The sequence below is a fragment of the Hyla sarda genome, unplaced genomic scaffold (genome assembly GCF_029499605.1).
Source record: "Hyla sarda isolate aHylSar1 unplaced genomic scaffold, aHylSar1.hap1 scaffold_535, whole genome shotgun sequence".
Taxonomy (NCBI): Eukaryota; Metazoa; Chordata; class Amphibia; order Anura; family Hylidae; genus Hyla; species Hyla sarda.
The window spans coordinates 96,908-122,769 of record NW_026610546.1 but is presented as its reverse complement, the minus strand read 5'-3'; the positions used below and the strand labels follow the sequence as shown (position 1 = coordinate 122,769).

General features: G+C 46.0%; 12 non-coding genes across 12 annotated transcripts; all 12 read left to right on the top strand.

The window, feature by feature from the left end:
• Window positions 1-18: 18 nt before the first annotated feature.
• Window positions 19-209, top strand: LOC130339118 (U2 spliceosomal RNA). The gene has a single exon (XR_008879539.1). It is a non-coding gene; the product is annotated as a U2 spliceosomal RNA (small nuclear RNA).
• Window positions 210-2,299: 2,090 nt separating this feature from the next.
• On the top strand, window positions 2,300-2,490 carry LOC130339056 (U2 spliceosomal RNA). Its single transcript, XR_008879496.1, has one exon. It is a non-coding gene; the product is annotated as a U2 spliceosomal RNA (small nuclear RNA).
• A 2,092-nt stretch (window positions 2,491-4,582) lies between these two features.
• LOC130339117 (U2 spliceosomal RNA) lies at window positions 4,583-4,773 on the top strand. Its single transcript, XR_008879538.1, has one exon. It is a non-coding gene; the product is annotated as a U2 spliceosomal RNA (small nuclear RNA).
• Window positions 4,774-6,871: 2,098 nt separating this feature from the next.
• On the top strand, window positions 6,872-7,062 carry LOC130339116 (U2 spliceosomal RNA). Its single transcript, XR_008879537.1, has one exon. It is a non-coding gene; the product is annotated as a U2 spliceosomal RNA (small nuclear RNA).
• Window positions 7,063-9,155: 2,093 nt separating this feature from the next.
• On the top strand, window positions 9,156-9,346 carry LOC130339115 (U2 spliceosomal RNA). Its single transcript, XR_008879536.1, has one exon. It is a non-coding gene; the product is annotated as a U2 spliceosomal RNA (small nuclear RNA).
• Window positions 9,347-11,437: 2,091 nt separating this feature from the next.
• On the top strand, window positions 11,438-11,628 carry LOC130339114 (U2 spliceosomal RNA). Its single transcript, XR_008879535.1, has one exon. It is a non-coding gene; the product is annotated as a U2 spliceosomal RNA (small nuclear RNA).
• A 2,091-nt stretch (window positions 11,629-13,719) lies between these two features.
• Window positions 13,720-13,910, top strand: LOC130339113 (U2 spliceosomal RNA). Its single transcript, XR_008879534.1, has one exon. It is a non-coding gene; the product is annotated as a U2 spliceosomal RNA (small nuclear RNA).
• A 2,091-nt stretch (window positions 13,911-16,001) lies between these two features.
• On the top strand, window positions 16,002-16,192 carry LOC130339112 (U2 spliceosomal RNA). The gene has a single exon (XR_008879533.1). It is a non-coding gene; the product is annotated as a U2 spliceosomal RNA (small nuclear RNA).
• A 2,092-nt stretch (window positions 16,193-18,284) lies between these two features.
• Window positions 18,285-18,475, top strand: LOC130339109 (U2 spliceosomal RNA). Its single transcript, XR_008879531.1, has one exon. It is a non-coding gene; the product is annotated as a U2 spliceosomal RNA (small nuclear RNA).
• A 2,087-nt stretch (window positions 18,476-20,562) lies between these two features.
• LOC130339027 (U2 spliceosomal RNA) lies at window positions 20,563-20,753 on the top strand. The gene has a single exon (XR_008879470.1). It is a non-coding gene; the product is annotated as a U2 spliceosomal RNA (small nuclear RNA).
• Window positions 20,754-22,848: 2,095 nt separating this feature from the next.
• LOC130339108 (U2 spliceosomal RNA) lies at window positions 22,849-23,039 on the top strand. The gene has a single exon (XR_008879530.1). It is a non-coding gene; the product is annotated as a U2 spliceosomal RNA (small nuclear RNA).
• Window positions 23,040-25,125: 2,086 nt separating this feature from the next.
• LOC130339107 (U2 spliceosomal RNA) lies at window positions 25,126-25,316 on the top strand. Its single transcript, XR_008879529.1, has one exon. It is a non-coding gene; the product is annotated as a U2 spliceosomal RNA (small nuclear RNA).
• Window positions 25,317-25,862: the final 546 nt, after the last annotated feature.

Here is a 25,862-nt window from a genome sequence, read left to right as displayed (position 1 = left end):
CCCGCCCCTTTCACGGTTATCGCTTCTCGGCCTTTTGGCTAAGATCAAGTGTAGTATCTGTTCTTATCAGTTTAATATCTGATACGTCCCCTATCTGGGGACCATATATTAAATGGATTTTTGAGAACGGGGGCTGATTTCGAAGCTTGCTTCCGTCGCCCTATGCATTGACCCGATATGGCAGTATCTTCGGGTACAGTGCACCACCCCCTTACAGGGTTAAAAAGAAAGATTCCTACTTTCATTGCTACCTGCTTGCTGGCTAGCCAGCTAGCCAGCCCTGTGGGCCTTGCTGCTGCTGCTTCTGCAGCCAAAAAACAAAAGGTGGTGCTGCTGCTGCTTCTGCTGCTTCTGCTTGTGTCTGGCCGCTGTTGGAGCGTCCAGGCACAGGACTTCTGCTGCTGCTGACTAAATGGCCTCCTTAATTGGATCATTTGAGTAGCCAGCACACCTGTGCAGGTAGGGCATGACATGATAGGCAGCTGCCTTGATAGCGGGTGGGTGCTGAATGTTCCTAATTGACAAAATAAGATTGATGCTTATGAAGAAATATAAAATCTCATCCCTTCCCCAATATCGCGCCACACCCCTACCCCTTAATTCCCTGGTTGAACTTGATGGACATATGTCTTTTTTCGACCGTACTAACTATGTAACTATGTAACATAACATGGGGGGGGGGGTCTCCTGGCTGTTCACACAGGTGTGTCATTGCTGTACATTGACCATGCATTGCTTCTGTGGTATTGCAAAGGCAAAGACAAATGCTTCCAGCCATCCATTGCACTAATGGATTGGTCATCAGCTGGCTGTCTATGTCCCGCATCAATATAGACCAAAGTACAGAGGGTTAGGCTATGCTATTGTGCACCTACCTGATGCATCAGAAGGTGCGAGGCCCTTGCTAAATTCTGTGCACAGACTTTGAGATCTATGCTTTAGACTGTATCTAAACCTGCTCCAACATGGACTGACATTCTGGCCTACTTTCAGCCGATGCGACTTGTCTGTCGCTGAACAGTCGCTTTTTATGTATTCAGCACCTATGTATAATGTTGTAAAAATGCTCTAGAAGCTAAAGTCGCAGAAATGTCGCACATATTTGGCCTGCAACTTTCTGTGCGACAAATTCAGACAGGAAAAATCAGTATAAATCCTTAGAAAATTATCCCCCAGTGTCTCCATCTGCTGGCGGTATTGAATAAGCATTGCTGCACTGATGGGGTATGCATTAGACGAAAAAAAAGAAGAAAAAGAAGAATAATACGCCCAGAAAAGAGGCGAAAAGGAGAAAAACGTAAAAAAACGTGAAAAAAAAGTAAGAGGAAGAGAAGGGAAAAAAAGGTGGAAATGGGTTTAAAAGTGATTTCGGCGGAGAAATATATATATATATATATATATATATATATATATATATATATATATACGCGCACACACACACATATATATAAACGTATTCTCCGTTGAGATATTGCAGCCGCTGCTGTGTCCAGGCCCAGGAGCCTTAGCACTGTGCTATGATGTCACTCAATACCACTGACATCACTAGGTGTAAACAACATCTCTCCTTTGCTGTGTATGTGACTATGGAGCTGTTTGGTGATGTCGTCTATTACGGCCTTCATAGAAGCAACAGGAGATTGTTGCATCCATCTAGAACCCTCAGAACTACAGTGCTATGATGTCACTCACTTCCACAGGCCTTGCAGAGTGTAAACAACAACAACCCAGCTTTGTTGTGTATGTAACCATAGGGATTTGTGATGTCACCTAGAACCTTCACAGCAGCGACAGCTTTATGAGGAGCATCAGCACTGCTCTGCCTGAGCAGAACCATCACCGCCATAGGTTGTCAAATAACCCGGATTTAACCCACACAGGTAAGTCCAATGGGGTGCAGGCATGTCCTCTATGCTTACAGCTTCCCGTGGGTGTTGGTTTGATACCGTTTGGGGACAGCCAAGGAGGCATCTGCAGGCAACAAAGGTAGGTGTGTGCTTGTGTGTGTGTTTCCTATGCAGATCCTAAGCCCAGTGTCACATGCAAGTAGGAGGAGTAAGAAGGGTTCCTGGCAAATCCGGGTTATGGATTGCATTTAAAAAGGCCCCGTGGGAGTGCAATGGGCCCCTGTCTTGCTGCTTAGCAATAATGGTATGGGTTTAGGTTCTGCTGTGTGTACTGGTGGTTGACTGCCCCCCAGCCCAGAGTGTGCATGGAAAATTGTCTGGCAGCCTCCCTGACAGCAAGCAGTGATAGTGCCCATGAAGGGGACCTTGTTGGGCCCGCCCCTTTCACGGTTATCGCTTCTCGGCCTTTTGGCTAAGATCAAGTGTAGTATCTGTTCTTATCAGTTTAATATCTGATACGTCCCCTATCTGGGGACCATATGTTAAATGGATTTTTGAGAACGGGGGCTGATTTCGAAGCTTGCTTCCGTCGCCCTATGCATTGACCCGATATGGCAGTATCTTCGGGTACAGTGCACCACCCCCTTACAGGGTTAAAAAGAAAGATTCCTACTTTCATTGCTACCTGCTTGCTGGCTAGCCAGCTAGCCAGCCCTGTGGGCCTTGCTGCTGCTGCTTCTGCAGCCAAAAAAACAAAAGGTGGTGCTGCTGCTGCTTCTGCTGCTTCTGCTTCTGCTTGTGTCTGGCCGCTGTTGGAGCGTCCAGGCACAGGACTTCTGCTGCTGCTGACTAAATGGCCTCCTTAATTGGATCATTTGAGTAGCCAGCACACCTGTGCAGGTAGGGCATGACATGATAGGCAGCTGCCTTGATAGCGGGTGGGTGCTGAATGTTCCTAATTGACAAAATAAGATTAATGCTTATGAAGAAATATAAAATCTCATCCCTTCCCCAATATCGCGCCACACCCCTACCCCTTAATTCCCTGGTTGAACTTGATGGACATATGTCTTTTTTCGACCGTACTAACTATGTAACTATGTAACATAACATGGGGGGGGGGTCTCCTGGCTGTTCACACAGGTGTGTCATTGCTGTACATTGACCATGCATTGCTTCTGTGGTATTGCAAAGGCAAAGACAAATGCTTCCAGCCATCCATTGCACTAATGGATTGGTCATCAGCTGGCTGTCTATGTCCCGCATCAATATAGACCAAAGTACAGAGGGTTAGGCTATGCTATTGTGCACCTACCTGATGCATCAGAAGGTGCGAGGCCCTTGCTAAATTCTGTGCACAGACTTTGAGATCTATGCTTTAGACTGTATCTAAACCTGCTCCAACATGGACTGACATTCTGGCCTACTTTCAGCCGATGCGACTTGTCTGTCGCTGAACAGTCGCTTTTTATGTATTCAGCACCTATGTATAATGTTGTAAAAATGCTCTAGAAGCTAAAGTCGCAGAAATGTCGCACATATTTGGCCTGCAACTTTCTGTGCGACAAATTCAGACAGGAAAAATCAGTATAAATCCTTAGAAAATTATCCCCCAGTGTCTCCATCTGCTGGCGGTATTGAATAAGCATTGCTGCACTGATGGGGTATGCATTAGACGAAAAAAAAGAAGAAAAAGAAGAATAATACGCCCAGAAAAGAGGCGAAAAGGAGAAAAACGTAAAAAAACGTGAAAAAAAAGTAAGAGGAAGAGAAGGGAAAAAAAGGTGGAAATGGGTTTAAAAGTGATTTCGGCGGAGAAATATATATATATATATATATATATATATATATATATATATATACGCGCACACACACACATATATATAAACGTATTCTCCGTTGAGATATTGCAGCCGCTGCTGTGTCCAGGCCCAGGAGCCTTAGCACTGTGCTATGATGTCACTCAATACCACTGACATCACTAGGTGTAAACAACATCTCTCCTTTGCTGTGTATGTGACTATGGAGCTGTTTGGTGATGTAATCTATTACGGCCTTCATAGAAGCAACAGGAGATTGTTGCATCCATCTAGAACCCTCAGAACTACAGTGCTATGATGTCACTCACTTCCACAGGCCTTGCAGAGTGTAAACAACAACAACCCAGCTTTGTTGTGTATGTAACCATAGGGATTTGTGATGTCACCTAGAACCTTCACAGCAGCGACAGCTTTATGAGGAGCATCAGCACTGCTCTGCCTGAGCAGAACCATCACCGCCATAGGTTGTCAAATAACCCGGATTTAACCCACACAGGTAAGTCCAATGGGGTGCAGGCATGTCCTCTATGCTTACAGCTTCCCGTGGGTGTTGGTTTGATACCGTTTGGGGACAGCCAAGGAGGCATCTGCAGGCAACAAAGGTAGGTGTGTGCTTGTGTGTGTGTTTCCTATGCAGATCCTAAGCCCAGTGTCACATGCAAGTAGGAGGAGTAAGAAGGGTTCCTGGCAAATCCGGGTTATGGATTGCATTTAAAAAGGCCCCGTGGGAGTGCAATGGGCCCCTGTCTTGCTGCTTAGCAATAATGGTATGGGTTAAGGTTCTGCTGTGTGTACTGGTGGTTGACTGCCCCCCAGCCCAGAGTGTGCATGGAAAATTGTCTGGCAGCCTCCCTGACAGCAAGCAGTGATAGTGCCCATGAAGGGGACCTTGTTGGGCCCGCCCCTTTCACGGTTATCGCTTCTCGGCCTTTTGGCTAAGATCAAGTGTAGTATCTGTTCTTATCAGTTTAATATCTGATACGTCCCCTATCTGGGGACCATATATTAAATGGATTTTTGAGAACGGGGGCTGATTTCGAAGCTTGCTTCCGTCGCCCTATGCATTGACCCGATATGGCAGTATCTTCGGGTACAGTGCACCACCCCCTTACAGGGTTAAAAAGAAAGATTCCTACTTTCATTGCTACCTGCTTGCTGGCTAGCCAGCTAGCCAGCCCTGTGGGCCTTGCTGCTGCTGCTTCTGCAGCCAAAAAACAAAAGGTGGTGCTGCTGCTGCTTCTGCTGCTTCTGCTTCTGCTTGTGTCTGGCCGCTGTTGGAGCGTCCAGGCACAGGACTTCTGCTGCTGCTGACTAAATGGCCTCCTTAATTGGATCATTTGAGTAGCCAGCACACCTGTGCAGGTAGGGCATGACATGATAGGCAGCTGCCTTGATAGCGGGTGGGTGCTGAATGTTCCTAATTGACAAAATAAGATTAATGCTTATGAAGAAATATAAAATCTCATCCCTTCCCCAATATCGCGCCACACCCCTACCCCTTAATTCCCTGGTTGAACTTGATGGACATATGTCTTTTTTCGACCGTACTAACTATGTAACTATGTAACATAACATGGGGGGGGGGGTCTCCTGGCTGTTCACACAGGTGTGTCATTGCTGTACATTGACCATGCATTGCTTCTGTGGTATTGCAAAGGCAAAGACAAATGCTTCCAGCCATCCATTGCACTAATGGATTGGTCATCAGCTGGCTGTCTATGTCCCGCATCAATATAGACCAAAGTACAGAGGGTTAGGCTATGCTATTGTGCACCTACCTGATGCATCAGAAGGTGCGAGGCCCTTGCTAAATTCTGTGCACAGACTTTGAGATCTATGCTTTAGACTGTATCTAAACCTGCTCCAACATGGACTGACATTCTGGCCTACTTTCAGCCGATGCGACTTGTCTGTCGCTGAACAGTCGCTTTTTATGTATTCAGCACCTATGTATAATGTTGTAAAAATGCTCTAGAAGCTAAAGTCGCAGAAATGTCGCACATATTTGGCCTGCAACTTTCTGTGCGACAAATTCAGACAGGAAAAATCAGTATAAATCCTTAGAAAATTATCCCCCAGTGTCTCCATCTGCTGGCGGTATTGAATAAGCATTGCTGCACTGATGGGGTATGCATTAGACGAAAAAAAAGAAGAAAAAGAAGAATAATACGCCCAGAAAAGAGGCGAAAAGGAGAAAAACGTAAAAAAACGTGAAAAAAAAGTAAGAGGAAGAGAAGGGAAAAAAAGGTGGAAATGGGTTTAAAAGTGATTTCGGCGGAGAAATATATATATATATATATATATATATATATATATATATATATATATATACGCGCACACACACACATATATATAAACGTATTCTCCGTTGAGATATTGCAGCCGCTGCTGTGTCCAGGCCCAGGAGCCTTAGCACTGTGCTATGATGTCACTCAATACCACTGACATCACTAGGTGTAAACAACATCTCTCCTTTGCTGTGTATGTGACTATGGAGCTGTTTGGTGATGTCGTCTATTACGGCCTTCATAGAAGCAACAGGAGATTGTTGCATCCATCTAGAACCCTCAGAACTACAGTGCTATGATGTCACTCACTTCCACAGGCCTTGCAGAGTGTAAACAACAACAACCCAGCTTTGTTGTGTATGTAACCATAGGGATTTGTGATGTCACCTAGAACCTTCACAGCAGCGACAGCTTTATGAGGAGCATCAGCACTGCTCTGCCTGAGCAGAACCATCACCGCCATAGGTTGTCAAATAACCCGGATTTAACCCACACAGGTAAGTCCAATGGGGTGCAGGCATGTCCTCTATGCTTACAGCTTCCCGTGGGTGTTGGTTTGATACCGTTTGGGGACAGCCAAGGAGGCATCTGCAGGCAACAAAGGTAGGTGTGTGCTTGTGTGTGTGTTTCCTATGCAGATCCTAAGCCCAGTGTCACATGCAAGTAGGAGGAGTAAGAAGGGTTCCTGGCAAATCCGGGTTATGGATTGCATTTAAAAAGGCCCCGTGGGAGTGCAATGGGCCCCTGTCTTGCTGCTTAGCAATAATGGTATGGGTTTAGGTTCTGCTGTGTGTACTGGTGGTTGACTGCCCCCCAGCCCAGAGTGTGCATGGAAAATTGTCTGGCAGCCTCCCTGACAGCAAGCAGTGATAGTGCCCATGAAGGGGACCTTGTTGGGCCCGCCCCTTTCACGGTTATCGCTTCTCGGCCTTTTGGCTAAGATCAAGTGTAGTATCTGTTCTTATCAGTTTAATATCTGATACGTCCCCTATCTGGGGACCATATATTAAATGGATTTTTGAGAACGGGGGCTGATTTCGAAGCTTGCTTCCGTCGCCCTATGCATTGACCCGATATGGCAGTATCTTCGGGTACAGTGCACCACCCCCTTACAGGGTTAAAAAGAAAGATTCCTACTTTCATTGCTACCTGCTTGCTGGCTAGCCAGCTAGCCAGCCCTGTGGGCCTTGCTGCTGCTGCTTCTGCAGCCAAAAAACAAAAGGTGGTGCTGCTGCTGCTTCTGCTGCTTCTGCTTCTGCTTGTGTCTGGCCGCTGTTGGAGCGTCCAGGCACAGGACTTCTGCTGCTGCTGACTAAATGGCCTCCTTAATTGGATCATTTGAGTAGCCAGCACACCTGTGCAGGTAGGGCATGACATGATAGGCAGCTGCCTTGATAGCGGGTGGGTGCTGAATGTTCCTAATTGACAAAATAAGATTAATGCTTATGAAGAAATATAAAATCTCATCCCTTCCCCAATATCGCGCCACACCCCTACCCCTTAATTCCCTGGTTGAACTTGATGGACATATGTCTTTTTTCGACCGTACTAACTATGTAACTATGTAACATAACATGGGGGGGGGGTCTCCTGGCTGTTCACACAGGTGTGTCATTGCTGTACATTGACCATGCATTGCTTCTGTGGTATTGCAAAGGCAAAGACAAATGCTTCCAGCCATCCATTGCACGAATGGATTGGTCATCAGCTGGCTGTCTATGTCCCGCATCAATATAGACCAAAGTACAGAGGGTTAGGCTATGCTATTGTGCACCTACCTGATGCATCAGAAGGTGCGAGGCCCTTGCTAAATTCTGTGCACAGACTTTGAGATCTATGCTTTAGACTGTATCTAAACCTGCTCCAACATGGACTGACATTCTGGCCTACTTTCAGCCGATGCGACTTGTCTGTCGCTGAACAGTCGCTTTTTATGTATTCAGCACCTATGTATAATGTTGTAAAAATGCTCTAGAAGCTAAAGTCGCAGAAATGTCGCACATATTTGGCCTGCAACTTTCTGTGCGACAAATTCAGACAGGAAAAATCAGTATAAATCCTTAGAAAATTATCCCCCAGTGTCTCCATCTGCTGGCGGTATTGAATAAGCATTGCTGCACTGATGGGGTATGCATTAGACGAAAAAAAAGAAGAAAAAGAAGAATAATACGCCCAGAAAAGAGGCGAAAAGGAGAAAAACGTAAAAAAACGTGAAAAAAAAGTAAGAGGAAGAGAAGGGAAAAAAAGGTGGAAATGGGTTTAAAAGTGATTTCGGCGGAGAAATATATATATATATATATATATATATATATATATATATATATATACGCGCACACACACACATATATATAAACGTATTCTCCGTTGAGATATTGCAACCGCTGCTGTGTCCAGGCCCAGGAGCCTTAGCACTGTGCTATGATGTCACTCAATACCACTGACATCACTAGGTGTAAACAACATCTCTCCTTTGCTGTGTATGTGACTATGGAGCTGTTTGGTGATGTCGTCTATTACGGCCTTCATAGAAGCAACAGGAGATTGTTGCATCCATCTAGAACCCTCAGAACTACAGTGCTATGATGTCACTCACTTCCACAGGCCTTGCAGAGTGTAAACAACAACAACCCAGCTTTGTTGTGTATGTAACCATAGGGATTTGTGATGTCACCTAGAACCTTCACAGCAGCGACAGCTTTATGAGGAGCATCAGCACTGCTCTGCCTGAGCAGAACCATCACCGCCATAGGTTGTCAAATAACCCGGATTTAACCCACACAGGTAAGTCCAATGGGGTGCAGGCATGTCCTCTATGCTTACAGCTTCCCGTGGGTGTTGGTTTGATACCGTTTGGGGACAGCCAAGGAGGCATCTGCAGGCAACAAAGGTAGGTGTGTGCTTGTGTGTGTGTTTCCTATGCAGATCCTAAGCCCAGTGTCACATGCAAGTAGGAGGAGTAAGAAGGGTTCCTGGCAAATCCGGGTTATGGATTGCATTTAAAAAGGCCCCGTGGGAGTGCAATGGGCCCCTGTCTTGCTGCTTAGCAATAATGGTATGGGTTTAGGTTCTGCTGTGTGTACTGGTGGTTGACTGCCCCCCAGCCCAGAGTGTGCATGGAAAATTGTCTGGCAGCCTCCCTGACAGCAAGCAGTGATAGTGCCCATGAAGGGGACCTTGTTGGGCCCGCCCCTTTCACGGTTATCGCTTCTCGGCCTTTTGGCTAAGATCAAGTGTAGTATCTGTTCTTATCAGTTTAATATCTGATACGTCCCCTATCTGGGGACCATATATTAAATGGATTTTTGAGAACGGGGGCTGATTTCGAAGCTTGCTTCCGTCGCCCTATGCATTGACCCGATATGGCAGTATCTTCGGGTACAGTGCACCACCCCCTTACAGGGTTAAAAAGAAAGATTCCTACTTTCATTGCTACCTGCTTGCTGGCTAGCCAGCTAGCCAGCCCTGTGGGCCTTGCTGCTGCTGCTTCTGCAGCCAAAAAACAAAAGGTGGTGCTGCTGCTGCTTCTGCTGCTTCTGCTTCTGCTTGTGTCTGGCCGCTGTTGGAGCGTCCAGGCACAGGACTTCTGCTGCTGCTGACTAAATGGCCTCCTTAATTGGATCATTTGAGTAGCCAGCACACCTGTGCAGGTAGGGCATGACATGATAGGCAGCTGCCTTGATAGCGGGTGGGTGCTGAATGTTCCTAATTGACAAAATAAGATTAATGCTTATGAAGAAATATAAAATCTCATCCCTTCCCCAATATCGCGCCACACCCCTACCCCTTAATTCCCTGGTTGAACTTGATGGACATATGTCTTTTTTCGACCGTACTAACTATGTAACTATGTAACATAACATGGGGGGGGGGTCTCCTGGCTGTTCACACAGGTGTGTCATTGCTGTACATTGACCATGCATTGCTTCTGTGGTATTGCAAAGGCAAAGACAAATGCTTCCAGCCATCCATTGCACTAATGGATTGGTCATCAGCTGGCTGTCTATGTCCCGCATCAATATAGACCAAAGTACAGAGGGTTAGGCTATGCTATTGTGCACCTACCTGATGCATCAGAAGGTGCGAGGCCCTTGCTAAATTCTGTGCACAGACTTTGAGATCTATGCTTTAGACTGTATCTAAACCTGCTCCAACATGGACTGACATTCTGGCCTACTTTCAGCCGATGCGACTTGTCTGTCGCTGAACAGTCGCTTTTTATGTATTCAGCACCTATGTATAATGTTGTAAAAATGCTCTAGAAGCTAAAGTCGCAGAAATGTCGCACATATTTGGCCTGCAACTTTCTGTGCGACAAATTCAGACAGGAAAAATCAGTATAAATCCTTAGAAAATTATCCCCCAGTGTCTCCATCTGCTGGCGGTATTGAATAAGCATTGCTGCACTGATGGGGTATGCATTAGACGAAAAAAAAGAAGAAAAAGAAGAATAATACGCCCAGAAAAGAGGCGAAAAGGAGAAAAACGTAAAAAAACGTGAAAAAAAAGTAAGAGGAAGAGAAGGGAAAAAAAGGTGGAAATGGGTTTAAAAGTGATTTCGGCGGAGAAATATATATATATATATATATATATATATATATATATATATATACGCGCACACACACACATATATATAAACGTATTCTCCGTTGAGATATTGCAGCCGCTGCTGTGTCCAGGCCCAGGAGCCTTAGCACTGTGCTATGATGTCACTCAATACCACTGACATCACTAGGTGTAAACAACATCTCTCCTTTGCTGTGTATGTGACTATGGAGCTGTTTGGTGATGTCGTCTATTACGGCCTTCATAGAAGCAACAGGAGATTGTTGCATCCATCTAGAACCCTCAGAACTACAGTGCTATGATGTCACTCACTTCCACAGGCCTTGCAGAGTGTAAACAACAACAACCCAGCTTTGTTGTGTATGTAACCATAGGGATTTGTGATGTCACCTAGAACCTTCACAGCAGCGACAGCTTTATGAGGAGCATCAGCACTGCTCTGCCTGAGCAGAACCATCACCGCCATAGGTTGTCAAATAACCCGGATTTAACCCACACAGGTAAGTCCAATGGGGTGCAGGCATGTCCTCTATGCTTACAGCTTCCCGTGGGTGTTGGTTTGATACCGTTTGGGGACAGCCAAGGAGGCATCTGCAGGCAACAAAGGTAGGTGTGTGCTTGTGTGTGTGTTTCCTATGCAGATCCTAAGCCCAGTGTCACATGCAAGTAGGAGGAGTAAGAAGGGTTCCTGGCAAATCCGGGTTATGGATTGCATTTAAAAAGGCCCCGTGGGAGTGCAATGGGCCCCTGTCTTGCTGCTTAGCAATAATGGTATGGGTTTAGGTTCTGCTGTGTGTACTGGTGGTTGACTGCCCCCCAGCCCAGAGTGTGCATGGAAAATTGTCTGGCAGCCTCCCTGACAGCAAGCAGTGATAGTGCCCATGAAGGGGACCTTGTTGGGCCCGCCCCTTTCACGGTTATCGCTTCTCGGCCTTTTGGCTAAGATCAAGTGTAGTATCTGTTCTTATCAGTTTAATATCTGATACGTCCCCTATCTGGGGACCATATATTAAATGGATTTTTGAGAACGGGGGCTGATTTCGAAGCTTGCTTCCGTCGCCCTATGCATTGACCCGATATGGCAGTATCTTCGGGTACAGTGCACCACCCCCTTACAGGGTTAAAAAGAAAGATTCCTACTTTCATTGCTACCTGCTTGCTGGCTAGCCAGCTAGCCAGCCCTGTGGGCCTTGCTGCTGCTGCTTCTGCAGCCAAAAAACAAAAGGTGGTGCTGCTGCTGCTTCTGCTGCTTCTGCTTCTGCTTGTGTCTGGCCGCTGTTGGAGCGTCCAGGCACAGGACTTCTGCTGCTGCTGACTAAATGGCCTCCTTAATTGGATCATTTGAGTAGCCAGCACACCTGTGCAGGTAGGGCATGACATGATAGGCAGCTGCCTTGATAGCGGGTGGGTGCTGAATGTTCCTAATTGACAAAATAAGATTAATGCTTATGAAGAAATATAAAATCTCATCCCTTCCCCAATATCGCGCCACACCCCTACCCCTTAATTCCCTGGTTGAACTTGATGGACATATGTCTTTTTTCGACCGTACTAACTATGTAACTATGTAACATAACATGGGGGGGGGGTCTCCTGGCTGTTCACACAGGTGTGTCATTGCTGTACATTGACCATGCATTGCTTCTGTGGTATTGCAAAGGCAAAGACAAATGCTTCCAGCCATCCATTGCACTAATGGATTGGTCATCAGCTGGCTGTCTATGTCCCGCATCAATATAGACCAAAGTACAGAGGGTTAGGCTATGCTATTGTGCACCTACCTGATGCATCAGAAGGTGCGAGGCCCTTGCTAAATTCTGTGCACAGACTTTGAGATCTATGCTTTAGACTGTATCTAAACCTGCTCCAACATGGACTGACATTCTGGCCTACTTTCAGCCGATGCGACTTGTCTGTCGCTGAACAGTCGCTTTTTATGTATTCAGCACCTATGTATAATGTTGTAAAAATGCTCTAGAAGCTAAAGTCGCAGAAATGTCGCACATATTTGGCCTGCAACTTTCTGTGCGACAAATTCAGACAGGAAAAATCAGTATAAATCCTTAGAAAATTATCCCCCAGTGTCTCCATCTGCTGGCGGTATTGAATAAGCATTGCTGCACTGATGGGGTATGCATTAGACGAAAAAAAAGAAGAAAAAGAAGAATAATACGCCCAGAAAAGAGGCGAAAAGGAGAAAAACGTAAAAAAACGTGAAAAAAAAGTAAGAGGAAGAGAAGGGAAAAAAAGGTGGAAATGGGTTTAAAAGTGATTTCGGCGGAGAAATATATATATATATATATATATATATATATATATATATATATACGCGCACACACACACATATATATAAACGTATTCTCCGTTGAGATATTGCAGCCGCTGCTGTGTCCAGGCCCAGGAGCCTTAGCACTGTGCTATGATGTCACTCAATACCACTGACATCACTAGGTGTAAACAACATCTCTCCTTTGCTGTGTATGTGACTATGGAGCTGTTTGGTGATGTCGTCTATTACGGCCTTCATAGAAGCAACAGGAGATTGTTGCATCCATCTAGAACCCTCAGAACTACAGTGCTATGATGTCACTCACTTCCACAGGCCTTGCAGAGTGTAAACAACAACAACCCAGCTTTGTTGTGTATGTAACCATAGGGATTTGTGATGTCACCTAGAACCTTCACAGCAGCGACAGCTTTATGAGGAGCATCAGCACTGCTCTGCCTGAGCAGAACCATCACCGCCATAGGTTGTCAAATAACCCGGATTTAACCCACACAGGTAAGTCCAATGGGGTGCAGGCATGTCCTCTATGCTTACAGCTTCCCGTGGGTGTTGGTTTGATACCGTTTGGGGACAGCCAAGGAGGCATCTGCAGGCAACAAAGGTAGGTGTGTGCTTGTGTGTGTGTTTCCTATGCAGATCCTAAGCCCAGTGTCACATGCAAGTAGGAGGAGTAAGAAGGGTTCCTGGCAAATCCGGGTTATGGATTGCATTTAAAAAGGCCCCGTGGGAGTGCAATGGGCCCCTGTCTTGCTGCTTAGCAATAATGGTATGGGTTTAGGTTCTGCTGTGTGTACTGGTGGTTGACTGCCCCCCAGCCCAGAGTGTGCATGGAAAATTGTCTGGCAGCCTCCCTGACAGCAAGCAGTGATAGTGCCCATGAAGGGGACCTTGTTGGGCCCGCCCCTTTCACGGTTATCGCTTCTCGGCCTTTTGGCTAAGATCAAGTGTAGTATCTGTTCTTATCAGTTTAATATCTGATACGTCCCCTATCTGGGGACCATATATTAAATGGATTTTTGAGAACGGGGGCTGATTTCGAAGCTTGCTTCCGTCGCCCTATGCATTGACCCGATATGGCAGTATCTTCGGGTACAGTGCACCACCCCCTTACAGGGTTAAAAAGAAAGATTCCTACTTTCATTGCTACCTGCTTGCTGGCTAGCCAGCTAGCCAGCCCTGTGGGCCTTGCTGCTGCTGCTTCTGCAGCCAAAAAACAAAAGGTGGTGCTGCTGCTGCTTCTGCTGCTTCTGCTTCTGCTTGTGTCTGGCCGCTGTTGGAGCGTCCAGGCACAGGACTTCTGCTGCTGCTGACTAAATGGCCTCCTTAATTGGATCATTTGAGTAGCCAGCACACCTGTGCAGGTAGGGCATGACATGATAGGCAGCTGCCTTGATAGCGGGTGGGTGCTGAATGTTCCTAATTGACAAAATAAGATTAATGCTTATGAAGAAATATAAAATCTCATCCCTTCCCCAATATCGCGCCACACCCCTACCCCTTAATTCCCTGGTTGAACTTGATGGACATATGTCTTTTTTCGACCGTACTAACTATGTAACTATGTAACATAACATGGGGGGGGGGTCTCCTGGCTGTTCACACAGGTGTGTCATTGCTGTACATTGACCATGCATTGCTTCTGTGGTATTGCAAAGGCAAAGACAAATGCTTCCAGCCATCCATTGCACTAATGGATTGGTCATCAGCTGGCTGTCTATGTCCCGCATCAATATAGACCAAAGTACAGAGGGTTAGGCTATGCTATTGTGCACCTACCTGATGCATCAGAAGGTGCGAGGCCCTTGCTAAATTCTGTGCACAGACTTTGAGATCTATGCTTTAGACTGTATCTAAACCTGCTCCAACATGGACTGACATTCTGGCCTACTTTCAGCCGATGCGACTTGTCTGTCGCTGAACAGTCGCTTTTTATGTATTCAGCACCTATGTATAATGTTGTAAAAATGCTCTAGAAGCTAAAGTCGCAGAAATGTCGCACATATTTGGCCTGCAACTTTCTGTGCGACAAATTCAGACAGGAAAAATCAGTATAAATCCTTAGAAAATTATCCCCCAGTGTCTCCATCTGCTGGCGGTATTGAATAAGCATTGCTGCACTGATGGGGTATGCATTAGACGAAAAAAAAGAAGAAAAAGAAGAATAATACGCCCAGAAAAGAGGCGAAAAGGAGAAAAACGTAAAAAAACGTGAAAAAAAAGTAAGAGGAAGAGAAGGGAAAAAAAGGTGGAAATGGGTTTAAAAGTGATTTCGGCGGAGAAATATATATATATATATATATATATATATATATATATATATATACGCGCACACACACACATATATATAAACGTATTCTCCGTTGAGATATTGCAGCCGCTGCTGTGTCCAGGCCCAGGAGCCTTAGCACTGTGCTATGATGTCACTCAATACCACTGACATCACTAGGTGTAAACAACATCTCTCCTTTGCTGTGTATGTGACTATGGAGCTGTTTGGTGATGTCGTCTATTACGGCCTTCATAGAAGCAACAGGAGATTGTTGCATCCATCTAGAACCCTCAGAACTACAGTGCTATGATGTCACTCACTTCCACAGGCCTTGCAGAGTGTAAACAACAACAACCCAGCTTTGTTGTGTATGTAACCATAGGGATTTGTGATGTCACCTAGAACCTTCACAGCAGCGACAGCTTTATGAGGAGCATCAGCACTGCTCTGCCTGAGCAGAACCATCACCGCCATAGGTTGTCAAATAACCCGGATTTAACCCACACAGGTAAGTCCAATGGGGTGCAGGCATGTCCTCTATGCTTACAGCTTCCCGTGGGTGTTGGTTTGATACCGTTTGGGGACAGCCAAGGAGGCATCTGCAGGCAACAAAGGTAGGTGTGTGCTTGTGTGTGTGTTTCCTATGCAGATCCTAAGCCCAGTGTCACATGCAAGTAGGAGGAGTAAGAAGGGTTCCTGGCAAATCCGGGTTATGGATTGCATTTAAAAAGGCCCCGTGGGAGTGCAATGGGCCCCTGTCTTGCTGCTTAGCAATAATGGTATGGGTTTAGGTTCTGCTGTGTGTACTGGTGGTTGACTGCCCCCCAGCCCAGAGTGTGCATGGAAAATTGTCTGGCAGCCTCCCTGACAGCAAGCAGTGATAGTGCCCATGAAGGGGACCTTGTTGGGCCCGCCCCTTTCACGGTTATCGCTTCTCGGCCTTTTGGCTAAGATCAAGTGTAGTATCTGTTCTTATCAGTTTAATATCTGATACGTCCCCTATCTGGGGACCATATATTAAATGGATTTTTGAGAACGGGGGCTGATTTCGAAGCTTGCTTCCGTCGCCCTATGCATTGACCCGATATGGCAGTATCTTCGGGTACAGTGCACCACCCCCTTACAGGGTTAAAAAGAAAGATTCCTACTTTCATTGCTACCTGCTTGCTGGCTAGCCAGCTAGCCAGCCCTGTGGGCCTTGCTGCTGCTGCTTCTGCAGCCAAAAAACAAAAGGTGGTGCTGCTGCTGCTTCTGCTGCTTCTGCTTCTGCTTGTGTCTGGCCGCTGTTGGAGCGTCCAGGCACAGGACTTCTGCTGCTGCTGACTAAATGGCCTCCTTAATTGGATCATTTGAGTAGCCAGCACACCTGTGCAGGTAGGGCATGACATGATAGGCAGCTGCCTTGATAGCGGGTGGGTGCTGAATGTTCCTAATTGACAAAATAAGATTAATGCTTATGAAGAAATATAAAATCTCATCCCTTCCCCAATATCGCGCCACACCCCTACCCCTTAATTCCCTGGTTGAACTTGATGGACATATGTCTTTTTTCGACCGTACTAACTATGTAACTATGTAACATAACATGGGGGGGGGGGTCTCCTGGCTGTTCACACAGGTGTGTCATTGCTGTACATTGACCATGCATTGCTTCTGTGGTATTGCAAAGGCAAAGACAAATGCTTCCAGCCATCCATTGCACTAATGGATTGGTCATCAGCTGGCTGTCTATGTCCCGCATCAATATAGACCAAAGTACAGAGGGTTAGGCTATGCTATTGTGCACCTACCTGATGCATCAGAAGGTGCGAGGCCCTTGCTAAATTCTGTGCACAGACTTTGAGATCTATGCTTTAGACTGTATCTAAACCTGCTCCAACATGGACTGACATTCTGGCCTACTTTCAGCCGATGCGACTTGTCTGTCGCTGAACAGTCGCTTTTTATGTATTCAGCACCTATGTATAATGTTGTAAAAATGCTCTAGAAGCTAAAGTCGCAGAAATGTCGCACATATTTGGCCTGCAACTTTCTGTGCGACAAATTCAGACAGGAAAAATCAGTATAAATCCTTAGAAAATTATCCCCCAGTGTCTCCATCTGCTGGCGGTATTGAATAAGCATTGCTGCACTGATGGGGTATGCATTAGACGAAAAAAAAGAAGAAAAAGAAGAATAATACGCCCAGAAAAGAGGCGAAAAGGAGAAAAACGTAAAAAAACGTGAAAAAAAAGTAAGAGGAAGAGAAGGGAAAAAAAGGTGGAAATGGGTTTAAAAGTGATTTCGGCGGAGAAATATATATATATATATATATATATATATATATATATATATATACGCGCACACACACACATATATATAAACGTATTCTCCGTTGAGATATTGCAGCCGCTGCTGTGTCCAGGCCCAGGAGCCTTAGCACTGTGCTATGATGTCACTCAATACCACTGACATCACTAGGTGTAAACAACATCTCTCCTTTGCTGTGTATGTGACTATGGAGCTGTTTGGTGATGTCGTCTATTACGGCCTTCATAGAAGCAACAGGAGATTGTTGCATCCATCTAGAACCCTCAGAACTACAGTGCTATGATGTCACTCACTTCCACAGGCCTTGCAGAGTGTAAACAACAACAACCCAGCTTTGTTGTGTATGTAACCATAGGGATTTGTGATGTCACCTAGAACCTTCACAGCAGCGACAGCTTTATGAGGAGCATCAGCACTGCTCTGCCTGAGCAGAACCATCACCGCCATAGGTTGTCAAATAACCCGGATTTAACCCACACAGGTAAGTCCAATGGGGTGCAGGCATGTCCTCTATGCTTACAGCTTCCCGTGGGTGTTGGTTTGATACCGTTTGGGGACAGCCAAGGAGGCATCTGCAGGCAACAAAGGTAGGTGTGTGCTTGTGTGTGTGTTTCCTATGCAGATCCTAAGCCCAGTGTCACATGCAAGTAGGAGGAGTAAGAAGGGTTCCTGGCAAATCCGGGTTATGGATTGCATTTAAAAAGGCCCCGTGGGAGTGCAATGGGCCCCTGTCTTGCTGCTTAGCAATAATGGTATGGGTTTAGGTTCTGCTGTGTGTACTGGTGGTTGACTGCCCCCCAGCCCAGAGTGTGCATGGAAAATTGTCTGGCAGCCTCCCTGACAGCAAGCAGTGATAGTGCCCATGAAGGGGACCTTGTTGGGCCCGCCCCTTTCACGGTTATCGCTTCTCGGCCTTTTGGCTAAGATCAAGTGTAGTATCTGTTCTTATCAGTTTAATATCTGATACGTCCCCTATCTGGGGACCATATATTAAATGGATTTTTGAGAACGGGGGCTGATTTCGAAGCTTGCTTCCGTCGCCCTATGCATTGACCCGATATGGCAGTATCTTCGGGTACAGTGCACCACCCCCTTACAGGGTTAAAAAGAAAGATTCCTACTTTCATTGCTACCTGCTTGCTGGCTAGCCAGCTAGCCAGCCCTGTGGGCCTTGCTGCTGCTGCTTCTGCAGCCAAAAAACAAAAGGTGGTGCTGCTGCTGCTTCTGCTGCTTCTGCTTCTGCTTGTGTCTGGCCGCTGTTGGAGCGTCCAGGCACAGGACTTCTGCTGCTGCTGACTAAATGGCCTCCTTAATTGGATCATTTGAGTAGCCAGCACACCTGTGCAGGTAGGGCATGACATGATAGGCAGCTGCCTTGATAGCGGGTGGGTGCTGAATGTTCCTAATTGACAAAATAAGATTAATGCTTATGAAGAAATATAAAATCTCATCCCTTCCCCAATATCGCGCCACACCCCTACCCCTTAATTCCCTGGTTGAACTTGATGGACATATGTCTTTTTTCGACCGTACTAACTATGTAACTATGTAACATAACATGGGGGGGGGGTCTCCTGGCTGTTCACACAGGTGTGTCATTGCTGTACATTGACCATGCATTGCTTCTGTGGTATTGCAAAGGCAAAGACAAATGCTTCCAGCCATCCATTGCACTAATGGATTGGTCATCAGCTGGCTGTCTATGTCCCGCATCAATATAGACCAAAGTACAGAGGGTTAGGCTATGCTATTGTGCACCTACCTGATGCATCAGAAGGTGCGAGGCCCTTGCTAAATTCTGTGCACAGACTTTGAGATCTATGCTTTAGACTGTATCTAAACCTGCTCCAACATGGACTGACATTCTGGCCTACTTTCAGCCGATGCGACTTGTCTGTCGCTGAACAGTCGCTTTTTATGTATTCAGCACCTATGTATAATGTTGTAAAAATGCTCTAGAAGCTAAAGTCGCAGAAATGTCGCACATATTTGGCCTGCAACTTTCTGTGCGACAAATTCAGACAGGAAAAATCAGTATAAATCCTTAGAAAATTATCCCCCAGTGTCTCCATCTGCTGGCGGTATTGAATAAGCATTGCTGCACTGATGGGGTATGCATTAGACGAAAAAAAAGAAGAAAAAGAAGAATAATACGCCCAGAAAAGAGGCGAAAAGGAGAAAAACGTAAAAAAACGTGAAAAAAAAGTAAGAGGAAGAGAAGGGAAAAAAAGGTGGAAATGGGTTTAAAAGTGATTTCGGCGGAGAAATATATATATATATATATATATATATATATATATATATACGCGCACACACACACATATATATAAACGTATTCTCCGTTGAGATATTGCAGCCGCTGCTGTGTCCAGGCCCAGGAGCCTTAGCACTGTGCTATGATGTCACTCAATACCACTGACATCACTAGGTGTAAACAACATCTCTCCTTTGCTGTGTATGTGACTATGGAGCTGTTTGGTGATGTCGTCTATTACGGCCTTCATAGAAGCAACAGGAGATTGTTGCATCCATCTAGAACCCTCAGAACTACAGTGCTATGATGTCACTCACTTCCACAGGCCTTGCAGAGTGTAAACAACAACAACCCAGCTTTGTTGTGTATGTAACCATAGGGATTTGTGATGTCACCTAGAACCTTCACAGCAGCGACAGCTTTATGAGGAGCATCAGCACTGCTCTGCCTGAGCAGAACCATCACCGCCATAGGTTGTCAAATAACCCGGATTTAACCCACACAGGTAAGTCCAATGGGGTGCAGGCATGTCCTCTATGCTTACAGCTTCCCGTGGGTGTTGGTTTGATACCGTTTGGGGACAGCCAAGGAGGCATCTGCAGGCAACAAAGGTAGGTGTGTGCTTGTGTGTGTGTTTCCTATGCAGATCCTAAGCCCAGTGTCACATGCAAGTAGGAGGAGTAAGAAGGGTTCCTGGCAAATCCGGGTTATGGATTGCATTTAAAAAGGCCCCGTGGGAGTGCAATGGGCCCCTGTCTTGCTGCTTAGCAATAATGGTATGGGTTTAGGTTCTGCTGTGTGTACTGGTGGTTGACTGCCCCCCAGCCCAGAGTGTGCATGGAAAATTGTCTGGCAGCCTCCCTGACAGCAAGCAGTGATAGTGCCCATGAAGGGGACCTTGTTGGGCCCGCCCCTTTCACGGTTATCGCTTCTCGGCCTTTTGGCTAAGATCAAGTGTAGTATCTGTTCTTATCAGTTTAATATCTGATACGTCCCCTATCTGGGGACCATATATTAAATGGATTTTTGAGAACGGGGGCTGATTTTGAAGCTTGCTTCCGTCGCCCTATGCATTGACCCGATATGGCAGTATCTTCGGGTACAGTGCACCACCCCCTTACAGGGTTAAAAAGAAAGATTCCTACTTTCATTGCTACCTGCTTGCTGGCTAGCCAGCTAGCCAGCCCTGTGGGCCTTGCTGCTGCTGCTTCTGCAGCCAAAAAACAAAAGGTGGTGCTGCTGCTGCTTCTGCTGCTTCTGCTTCTGCTTGTGTCTGGCCGCTGTTGGAGCGTCCAGGCACAGGACTTCTGCTGCTGCTGACTAAATGGCCTCCTTAATTGGATCATTTGAGTAGCCAGCACACCTGTGCAGGTAGGGCATGACATGATAGGCAGCTGCCTTGATAGCGGGTGGGTGCTGAATGTTCCTAATTGACAAAATAAGATTAATGCTTATGAAGAAATATAAAATCTCATCCCTTCCCCAATATCGCGCCACACCCCTACCCCTTAATTCCCTGGTTGAACTTGATGGACATATGTCTTTTTTCGACCGTACTAACTATGTAACTATGTAACATAACATGGGGGGGGGGTCTCCTGGCTGTTCACACAGGTGTGTCATTGCTGTACATTGACCATGCATTGCTTCTGTGGTATTGCAAAGGCAAAGACAAATGCTTCCAGCCATCCATTGCACTAATGGATTGGTCATCAGCTGGCTGTCTATGTCCCGCATCAATATAGACCAAAGTACAGAGGGTTAGGCTATGCTATTGTGCACCTACCTGATGCATCAGAAGGTGCGAGGCCCTTGCTAAATTCTGTGCACAGACTTTGAGATCTATGCTTTAGACTGTATCTAAACCTGCTCCAACATGGACTGACATTCTGGCCTACTTTCAGCCGATGCGACTTGTCTGTCGCTGAACAGTCGCTTTTTATGTATTCAGCACCTATGTATAATGTTGTAAAAATGCTCTAGAAGCTAAAGTCGCAGAAATGTCGCACATATTTGGCCTGCAACTTTCTGTGCGACAAATTCAGACAGGAAAAATCAGTATAAATCCTTAGAAAATTATCCCCCAGTGTCTCCATCTGCTGGCGGTATTGAATAAGCATTGCTGCACTGATGGGGTATGCATTAGACGAAAAAAAAGAAGAAAAAGAAGAATAATACGCCCAGAAAAGAGGCGAAAAGGAGAAAAACGTAAAAAAACGTGAAAAAAAAGTAAGAGGAAGAGAAGGGAAAAAAAGGTGGAAATGGGTTTAAAAGTGATTTCGGCGGAGAAATATATATATATATATATATATATATATATATATATATATATATATACGCGCACACACACACATATATATAAACGTATTCTCCGTTGAGATATTGCAGCCGCTGCTGTGTCCAGGCCCAGGAGCCTTAGCACTGTGCTATGATGTCACTCAATACCACTGACATCACTAGGTGTAAACAACATCTCTCCTTTGCTGTGTATGTGACTATGGAGCTGTTTGGTGATGTCGTCTATTACTGCCTTCATAGAAGCAACAGGAGATTGTTGCATCCATCTAGAACCCTCAGAACTACAGTGCTATGATGTCACTCACTTCCACAGGCCTTGCAGAGTGTAAACAACAACAACCCAGCTTTGTTGTGTATGTAACCATAGGGATTTGTGATGTCACCTAGAACCTTCACAGCAGCGACAGCTTTATGAGGAGCATCAGCACTGCTCTGCCTGAGCAGAACCATCACCGCCATAGGTTGTCAAATAACCCGGATTTAACCCACACAGGTAAGTCCAATGGGGTGCAGGCATGTCCTCTATGCTTACAGCTTCCCGTGGGTGTTGGTTTGATACCGTTTGAGGACAGCCAAGGAGGCATCTGCAGGCAACAAAGGTAGGTGTGTGCTTGTGTGTGTGTTTCCTATGCAGATCCTAAGCCCAGTGTCACATGCAAGTAGGAGGAGTAAGAAGGGTTCCTGGCAAATCCGGGTTATGGATTGCATTTAAAAAGGCCCCGTGGGAGTGCAATGGGCCCCTGTCTTGCTGCTTAGCAATAATGGTATGGGTTTAGGTTCTGCTGTGTGTACTGGTGGTTGACTGCCCCCCAGCCCAGAGTGTGCATGGAAAATTGTCTGGCAGCCTCCCTGACAGCAAGCAGTGATAGTGCCCATGAAGGGGACCTTGTTGGGCCCGCCCCTTTCACGGTTATCGCTTCTCGGCCTTTTGGCTAAGATCAAGTGTAGTATCTGTTCTTATCAGTTTAATATCTGATACGTCCCCTATCTGGGGACCATATATTAAATGGATTTTTGAGAACGGGGGCTGATTTCGAAGCTTGCTTCCGTCGCCCTATGCATTGACCCGATATGGCAGTATCTTCGGGTACAGTGCACCACCCCCTTACAGGGTTAAAAAGAAAGATTCCTACTTTCATTGCTACCTGCTTGCTGGCTAGCCAGCTAGCCAGCCCTGTGGGCCTTGCTGCTTCTGCTTCTGCAGCCAAAAAACAAAAGGTGGTGCTGCTGCTGCTTCTGCTGCTTCTGCTTCTGCTTGTGTCTGGCCGCTGTTGGAGCGTCCAGGCAGAGGACTTCTGCTGCTGCTGACTAAATGGCCTCCTTAATTGGATCATTTGAGTAGCCAGCACACCTGTGCAGGTAGGGCATGACATGATAGGCAGCTGCCTTGATAGCGGGTGGGTGCTGAATGTTCCTAATTGACAAAATAAGATTAATGCTTATGAAGAAATATAAAATCTCATCCCTTCCCCAATATCGCGCCACACCCCTACCCCTTAATTCCCTGGTTGAACTTGATGGACATATGTCTTTTTTCGACCGTACTAACTATGTAACTATGTAACATAACATGGGGGGGGGTCTCCTGGCTGTTCACACAGGTGTGTCATTGCTGTACATTGACCATGCATTGCTTCTGTGGTATTGCAAAGGCAAAGACAAATGCTTCCAGCCATCCATTGCACTAATGGATTGGTCATCAGCTGGCTGTCTATGTCCCGCATCAATATAGACCAAAGTACAGAGGGTTAGGCTATGCTATTGTGCACCTACCTGATGCATCAGAAGGTGCGAGGCCCTTGCTAAATTCTGTGCACAGACTTTGAGATCTATGCTTTAGACTGTATCTAAACCTGCTCCAACATGGACTGACATTCTGGCCTACTTTCAGCCGATGCGACTTGTCTGTCGCTGAACAGTCGCTTTTTATGTATTCAGCACCTATGTATAATGTTGTAAAAATGCTCTAGAAGCTAAAGTCGCAGAAATGTCGCACATATTTGGCCTGCAACTTTCTGTGCGACAAATTCAGACAGGAAAAATCAGTATAAATCCTTAGAAAATTATCCCCCAGTGTCTCCATCTGCTGGCGGTATTGAATAAGCATTGCTGCACTGATGGGGTATGCATTAGACGAAAAAAAAGAAGAAAAAGAAGAATAATACGCCCAGAAAAGAGGCGAAAAGGAGAAAAACGTAAAAAAACGTGAAAAAAAAGTAAGAGGAAGAGAAGGGAAAAAAAGGTGGAAATGGGTTTAAAAGTGATTTCGGCGGAGAAATATATATATATATATATATATATATATATATATATATACGCGCACACACACACATATATATAAACGTATTCTCCGTTGAGATATTGCAGCCGCTGCTGTGTCCAGGCCCAGGAGCCTTAGCACTGTGCTATGATGTCACTCAATACCACTGACATCACTAGGTGTAAACAACATCTCTCCTTTGCTGTGTATGTGACTATGGAGCTGTTTGGTGATGTCGTCTATTACGGCCTTCATAGAAGCAACAGGAGATTGTTGCATCCATCTAGAACCCTCAGAACTACAGTGCTATGATGTCACTCACTTCCACAGGCCTTGCAGAGTGTAAACAACAACAACCCAGCTTTGTTGTGTATGTAACCATAGGGATTTGTGATGTCACCTAGAACCTTCACAGCAGCGACAGCTTTATGAGGAGCATCAGCACTGCTCTGCCTGAGCAGAACCATCACCGCCATAGGTTGTCAAATAACCCGGATTTAACCCACACAGGTAAGTCCAATGGGGTGCAGGCATGTCCTCTATGCTTACAGCTTCCCGTGGGTGTTGGTTTGATACCGTTTGGGGACAGCCAAGGAGGCATCTGCAGGCAACAAAGGTAGGTGTGTGCTTGTGTGTGTGTTTCCTATGCAGATCCTAAGCCCAGTGTCACATGCAAGTAGGAGGAGTAAGAAGGGTTCCTGGCAAATCCGGGTTATGGATTGCATTTAAAAAGGCCCCGTGGGAGTGCAATGGGCCCCTGTCTTGCTGCTTAGCAATAATGGTATGGGTTTAGGTTCTGCTGTGTGTACTGGTGGTTGACTGCCCCCCAGCCCAGAGTGTGCATGGAAAATTGTCTGGCAGCCTCCCTGACAGCAAGCAGTGATAGTGCCCATGAAGGGGACCTTGTTGGGCCCGCCCCTTTCACGGTTATCGCTTCTCGGCCTTTTGGCTAAGATCAAGTGTAGTATCTGTTCTTATCAGTTTAATATCTGATACGTCCCCTATCTGGGGACCATATATTAAATGGATTTTTGAGAACGGGGGCTGATTTCGAAGCTTGCTTCCGTCGCCCTATGCATTGACCCGATATGGCAGTATCTTCGGGTACAGTGCACCACCCCCTTACAGGGTTAAAAAGAAAGATTCCTACTTTCATTGCTACCTGCTTGCTGGCTAGCCAGCTAGCCAGCCCTGTGGGCCTTGCTGCTGCTGCTTCTGCAGCCAAAAAACAAAAGGTGGTGCTGCTGCTGCTTCTGCTGCTTCTGCTTCTGCTTGTGTCTGGCCGCTGTTGGAGCGTCCAGGCACAGGACTTCTGCTGCTGCTGACTAAATGGCCTCCTTAATTGGATCATTTGAGTAGCCAGCACACCTGTGCAGGTAGGGCATGACATGATAGGCAGCTGCCTTGATAGCGGGTGGGTGCTGAATGTTCCTAATTGACAAAATAAGATTAATGCTTATGAAGAAATATAAAATCTCATCCCTTCCCCAATATCGCGCCACACCCCTACCCCTTAATTCCCTGGTTGAACTTGATGGACATATGTCTTTTTTCGACCGTACTAACTATGTAACTATGTAACATAACATGGGGGGGGGGTCTCCTGGCTGTTCACACAGGTGTGTCATTGCTGTACATTGACCATGCATTGCTTCTGTGGTATTGC